Here is a 6,254-nt window from a genome sequence, read left to right as displayed (position 1 = left end):
CATGTCAACCGGCGATCAAAGAGAAGGCCATGAAACTTGACGATATCACATTCTGAAATACATGAGCTGTGTAAATACAATGAAACATATGAGATAAGAGGACGTCTAGTGAAGATAATGAAATGGGTTTTCGTACTAGAAAATTTAAAGCCAAGAGAAGTGGCCCAATGGGAAACTCGGTCAATCGCATCCTGAAGGGAGGCTGCTACCAGGCGACAGTCAGCACCTGTGTAAGCTATAGCAAAGTCATCCACATAAAACGACGACCAAATATGCATTGGAAGAACAGGACGGTAGGTTATTTATAGCTAAGAGAAAAAGGGTAGTGCTGAAGACACAACTATGTGGGACTCTCTCGGCTTGAACAAAGTTTGAGGAAAGCAAGGCACCAACAGAGACACGAAAATGTCTGTCTGTCTGATAAGAAAGCAGCAAAGATTTTTGGCAGATTACTACGGAGGCCTAAAGAGTGGGCTTGGGCTAAAATGTTATACCTCCAAGTGGTGTCATATGCCTTCTCAAGATCAAAGAAGACTGCTAGGACGGAGTGTTTGTTAGCAAAGGCATTTCACACATACGTATCTAAGTGGAGCAAGGGGTCCAAAGTAGAGCGGCCCTTCTGAAAGCCATTTTGAGGAGAAAGACTATTGCGAGACTTCAAATACCATATCAGACGTCTATTCACCAATCGTTCCAGCACTTTACAGACTACACTGGTCAGAGCAATGGGACAATAGTGAGAGGTATCAAGCCCCGAGGTGCCTGGTTTGCGAAACTGTAGAACAACGGCAGATTTCCGTTGTTGAGGGAAAACCCCTCACGTCCAAATATGGTTGAAAAGACGCAAAAGGACTATAAGGGCACTATAAGGGCTGTAGAATACAGATGCTGTATCACACTGATATGAATATCATCAGGCCCAGCAAGCAGAAAGCGTGGACTCTAGCTATAGGAGAGTGAAAGGTACATTATACAGCTCCATTCCATTAATAGAGAAATCCAAAGGCAAGTGTTCCTTGGTAGACTTAGATGCAAGAAATGAGGGGCAAAGGTGAAGCCCTTGGGAGACACGAACAAAATAGTTCCCAATATCTGTGGCAACTTCAAGAGGTTCCACAACACTAACACAGCAACCCGCAGAACAGGAGCTGGGTCTGGAGCGCACTTGCCACACAACTTCCATACCTTGTTCCAAACTGCACACATAGGGGAAGTCGAGGAAATGGTAGACACATAGTCTCGCCAATAAGTACGTTTAGAGTCGCGTATGACGTGGAGAGCGACTGCCCTTGCCCCTTAAAATCTAAGAGATGACCCCACACAGTGCGTTTCAAATGCACTGCACGGGCACACACAGGAAACCACCAAGACATGCATGTCTCAGAATGCCTGCCTAGGATTTGAGGAGTAGAACGTGATGCTGCAGTCAAAACTAAGGTCGAAAACTGGTGCACAAGTTCATCAATATAGGACGAAGAAGGGTCCTCAGAATAAACGGTATGATGAGAGTATAAGTCTCAATGCACTCCGTCCAAATTGCAAACGAAGGCTACGAGGCGGTCGGGAATACGTAGTACAAGTAAGGAGAATAGAAAAGTGATCACTGTCGTGAAAATCCGGGAGAACAGACCAAGCGTAATCAAGTGCGATTGACAGAGAGCAGATAGAAAGATCAATGCGATAGAGAAGAGATCAAAATAGCAATATCCAAGATACAGAATGCATGGGAAGGGGAGAGATGTAGAGAGAAAACTGTATACCATCTGTGCAAATAAATACAGGCTGCAGTATAATGCAGCAGAGAACGAACAAAGACCCATTGATACGGTATACCAATGATCACAAGAAGCGCACTTCATTAAATGATTCATCAGGAAAGGGATCAGCCGAATGCAACAGCACATAGGTCGAAACGGAACGAATAACAGCTGAATGAATTTTGGGCTCTTGTAACCCAACACATACTGAGGAAAACTGGGAGAGCAGCAGTTGGAGCTCTCCCCGATTACTCCTGAGGCCACGAATATTCCATTGTAAATAAAACATTATTTACAAAGACAGGTATGCCAACAATAAGAACCGACAAAATCTATGGGCTATTAGGGTCAGTGAAGTTAATGTGTGGAGGCAACGGTAAACGTGTGAGCAAGGAGGAATCAGAATGCTGTGTAGGAAAAGATTGTTGCGAGGCTCATGAAAAATATGAAGAGGTGGAAAGAGGCGCTTCGTTGTCCATCGAGCGTTTTGTCTCTGCAATATAGTCGGAGATAGCGTCAAGTGTCTCAGAGGAAAAGGAGGAAAAGGAAGATGCTGATATCAGTTTCAGAGACATGTGAGGTAGAGCAGCAAGTAGAGATTGGGGAGACTATGGTCTGAAAGGGGATGGGAGAATGAGCTTGGAGACATGCGTTCGTGTGGGCAGAGGAATCATCCTGTGGTGGAACAGGAGAGGAAGGAGGTTGGAAGGTAACTGGGGAAGATGACTAGGGGGAAGGGGTAACAGGAAAAGAGGGGACTACGTGAGGAGGGTGAGCCTCCACCTCCGTGTGAGAGTTAGAAAGGGGGTTAGAACGAGGCACTGAGACCGAGAAGGAAAACTGTTGAGGAATTGTAAGTAAGAGACTTGGACTTATGAGACAGATTCAGCTCCGCAGGTAATAGGTGCAAAGAAGGGGTAGGTGTGCGAAGCCTTGCAGACTGAGAAACTAGTAGGCGAGAAGAAGTAGTGGTAGGACTAGGTAAGGAGGTGGGGGTTTCAGAGAATAAAACCGCAAAAGAATTAGAGACAGGGGTAACCTCAGAAGAAACGACATCGGAAGAGTTGGTAGGCAGGAAGACCGCTAAGGCTGGAGGTCTCCTAGCTACTCGCGAATAAGGAATACATGGAAGATTCCTTTGAAGGCGGAGCTGAGAGACAGTCATAGCATAAGAAAGGCCTTCGCTCTCCCTAAGACAATAGATTTCTCGTTCATTACGATAGACCTGACAACGGCAGGAAAAAGAAGGTTGAGGTTTATTGCAATTGAGACAAGTGAACGAAAGACTGCAAGATGTATCTGTATGATCTGTGGCACCACAGATCGGGCGCTCCACCTCAGATGTGCAGTATTTAGCGGGGTGTCCCATGCGCCAGCAATTTCGACACTGTTGGGGAGTACGGACAACTTTATGGACCTCTAAGCAATGGCCCACAATATAAACGGAGGATGGGAGTTCACGGCAATGTTATTGGGAAAGTTCCTCCTCCCACGAGCGGGCAGGACATATGTATCCACTTTGAGAATAGGAAGGTCCTGAAGGGCTAATTGTTCCAAAATATCCCCACAAGACAGACAATCACTCTATACAGTGGTACGTGGTACAACCACCGTACCTCTGCAAGAATTGAGAGTGGTGTGCTTGTGAACTGTGATTGGAATGTTATCTATGGAAGTAATATGGGAATGATCATGAGCTTGTTCTGCATTCTGAACTGTAATGATGCGTGCACCGCTTCAAAGAGCATGAAAGGATATATTTTGGCCAACGTGTCATAAGAACTTTACCAATACTATGGTCAGAAAGATAATCAGATGGAGATGTTGGTTGTAGGGAAAAGAATTTAGTCCACTGCGTACTTGTAAGTATGGTGTGTAAAGGAAGTGGGTGTCGCGCAGGTCATTTTTGAGAAGAATGACTAGACATCCAAAAACCGTCATCAGTAAATGGTCTGGAACGTTTAGACGTAGTACCACGGGCAGCCTGACCCGAGGTAAATGGGCGATCAGAAAACTGCCTAACGTATTCGGGGAAGCCGGGTGCATAGTTAGAGTCATGCAAGAGGCAGAAGCATTAACAGAAATGGGCGGAGACCCAGCACCTGGAGCAGGTGACGAAGCGTCACCAGCAGAAGGTACAGTGGTCTGGGAAGAGTCTAGAGAATGGTCCAGTAACGAAGCCGAGTCAGAGCAGGATGTGGTAACATAAAGGGGCCTAGGAGGAGGAGGATTATCAAGGAACGAAGACTCCATGATGATGGGACTTCTTTCTTATTATTTTTAAGAAAAAAAAAGAAAGAAGGAAAGAAAAAATGAATAAAAAAAGGTGGGACAGTATAGGAACGGTCACTAGAAGGTGTGAAAGGGCCGTAAGTTCCTTGCCTCATCCGAGAGGACCTCGAGACCACAAGCAGTGCAGATGCAGTGTGGAACCCAACCCAAGGAACCTCACGGAGCGGGATGAACTCCTGCACACTTCCCCTTACCTAGAAACCGTAATGCCAGAGGGAAGGATCCCAGAGGCTACAATCAGGACATGGAAAAGGGGAGGGTTGGGAGTGGGAGGAAAGGGAAAAAAAAGGGGAGAATGGGGAGGATGTGATAGGGAAGGGAGGATTTGGAGGTAATTAGATTCGGTCTGAGGAAGAAGACCAAAAGGTCCACTTCCTCAGAATAAAGAGCCTCTTCACCACTACAAGGAGCCCCCCTTGAAGAAGGAAAGCAAGCAAATTCTTGCAGCTCTTTCAAGAACAATCAATTTCACGTATCACGTCCGGTGGTGTTGGAGATATATCTGGAATGATGGGGACAACAGAGCCAATCTTGATCTTAAACTTATAATACTTCGTGTTAAACACCGTGTTTCATTTACTCCAGGAGTTTGGTAGTAAATTCGCAGGTAGTGAGAGTAGCAGACCTGCTCGTAGGAGGCATACACACTACTGCTACATATTTTGGAGAGGTCATGTGTAGGTAAGTAGTTCATTCAAGGCTTCGGGAGCGTCAGTTCCACTTTTGAAGTTTTTCCACATTTCGTTTCCCAACATGAAGCAACTCCTGCCGTGAAGCATCTGTGTCTGCGAATATGAACCCGTCTGATCACAACTTCTGTGATGACTTGTGAATTTTATGCATTACTTTCCATATTCAAAATATGGCGTATGTAGTATCATATCCAGACATCGCATGTGAAAACAATACTTAAACACTCATGCTATTCCGAAGAGCGTCTTGGGCTACTCTAGTGGAGATTGTTTGCGTTTTGGTATGCATGTTGTTATTGCTTGAATTGGTGGCATGAAAAAGGAACGACAGTGTATGTCATTAGCTGTAACGTGAATATTGTTGCGAACCTCTGGAAAGTCTAAAGCCTTGCGTACATAAACCACGACAGCATCGGTTTCATAACCCGCATCTAACATGTTGATAAAGCATTTAACATCTTGATAAAATTCTGCATCTCACGCAGTTTTGACGAGTCGGGTTTTTTTTCCTGTCCTAGATTCTACAACCGTATTGGTAATGATGACTGCTGAATAAGACAACAGTACTGTTCACAGTCCTTAGTTGCAAATACCTCATCAGTGTCAAAGACGACCCACAGGAATCCCATGATGAACTACAAAGGATTCACATACAGATTCCACTGTCTCGATTTTATTAGCCAGTCCAGGAGATGCAAGAGAGCTTTCCATCAATTACTGTCACTGTTCTTATATTTTGGTATAAAATCTGTCTTTGTAATTATGTATACTAAAATGAAAAAATAAGTTATACACAAAATATAAGCTATTATTAAAACCTTAAATATTTACGTAATTAACTTATGAAAGTAATCTTAAAGACTTTCACGTCAAGCAGAGTGGCGCAGTGGAAGCGTGCTGGGCCCATAACCCAGAGGTCCGTGGATCGAAACCACGCTCTGCTAAGTTGTTTTAGTTAAATTACTTGTATTTAATGCTGCTTTGAACATCCTGTTTATTTTCAAACTTGCACTAGTTTATTAATTTCTACACAATCTAATTCAGTGCTGATATGATACTAATGAAACTTTAACTTGTGGAGAGTATAAATATGGATTTTTTTTTTTCAAAAGTGTTCGTACAATTTAAAACTTTAGTATTGTAGCATTTATGCAGAGCGTCGGAAATCAAACATCAGCTACCCATCCACAGAGTCGTGATCTTCGGGTCAGAGCCATAGTGTCCTTAATGATGGCTTAATTTCTGTATCAGTGATATTCCTTGGATATGCCGCTTAATTTATCCATGTGAGATCCGTCTCCGTATGTGATATCAAGAAGAACAAGTATTTATTTACACACACACACACTTCTGCTCAGAGGCAACTGTTACCCCACCTTTACAAGTGTTAGATGACACCATTTTAGGACTATTTGCAACGACAGTGAGGTGCCAAGTGATATTTTCCATGAAAAGAGAAAAGCATAAGGGTAACAACAGCTTACATTTATTCACTGAGATAACAGAATCCAGG

The 6,254-nt window shown here is 43.8% G+C and overlaps 1 non-coding gene across 1 annotated transcript; it reads left to right on the top strand.

Moving 5' to 3' along the window:
* Positions 1-5,613: 5,613 nt before the first annotated feature.
* Positions 5,614-5,685, top strand: TRNAM-CAU (transfer RNA methionine (anticodon CAU)). The gene has a single exon. It is a non-coding gene; the product is annotated as a tRNA-Met (tRNA).
* The last annotated feature ends 569 nt before the right edge of the window (positions 5,686-6,254 follow it).

This window comes from Cherax quadricarinatus, chromosome 78, assembly GCF_038502225.1.
Source record: "Cherax quadricarinatus isolate ZL_2023a chromosome 78, ASM3850222v1, whole genome shotgun sequence".
Lineage (NCBI taxonomy): Eukaryota > Metazoa > Arthropoda > Malacostraca > Decapoda > Parastacidae > Cherax > Cherax quadricarinatus.
Note: the sequence above shows the minus strand (reverse complement) of the source record. Positions and strands in the feature narration are given on the sequence as shown.